Source organism: Lampris incognitus, chromosome 3, assembly GCF_029633865.1.
Source record: "Lampris incognitus isolate fLamInc1 chromosome 3, fLamInc1.hap2, whole genome shotgun sequence".
NCBI classification, from domain to species: Eukaryota; Metazoa; Chordata; class Actinopteri; order Lampriformes; family Lampridae; genus Lampris; species Lampris incognitus.
The window spans coordinates 110,661,690-110,662,320 of NC_079213.1; positions in this window are offsets into that span (position 1 = coordinate 110,661,690).

Consider the following 631-nt stretch of genomic DNA (forward strand, 5'->3'; position numbering starts at 1 on the left):
GTTTGGACCGGTTGCGTTTTCCTCAACAGGCAGCTACAGCGATCGGCCGGGGCTACGCCGACCCGGGTCACCTCGCTGTCCGCACCGAGTCGTTTTCTTTCGCCGCTTCATATTTACGACTCGCTTCACGGCTGTCGGTGTGGTCAGAGAGACCAGGGCGATCCCGTCCCGGGTCGCCGCCGTTCATTTTCATCTTCTCTTATTGCATCTGGATCCCATGGCGGCTGCACACGTGTGCGTCTCAGCGGAGGGAAACCTCGCCATCTTGTGTGAAGCCACATTCTGGGTCCGAATCTACTCTAGCCAAAGCCGCACACCCACCCGGTTCAGTCAACCCCCCCCCCCCCCAACTCCAGCTGGAGTTACAGTAAGCAGTCCTGGCTCTCTCGCACACGTACACACGGTGTGATTGTGTATGTTTGCACCCGTTTGTCCACGCTGTTATACGTGTGTGAATCCGCACAAGTGTATCGGTGTTCATTTCGTTGATGCGCACGGCGACAAAAAGTGTTTGCCAATGACCCTTTCTCCATGATGAAGACTAGCGTATATCTCAAGTCGGTTGTATTTCACTACAGTTATTACATTTCATCCTAGCACCTGTCTGGAAGAGGTGAATTGTGATTTAGTT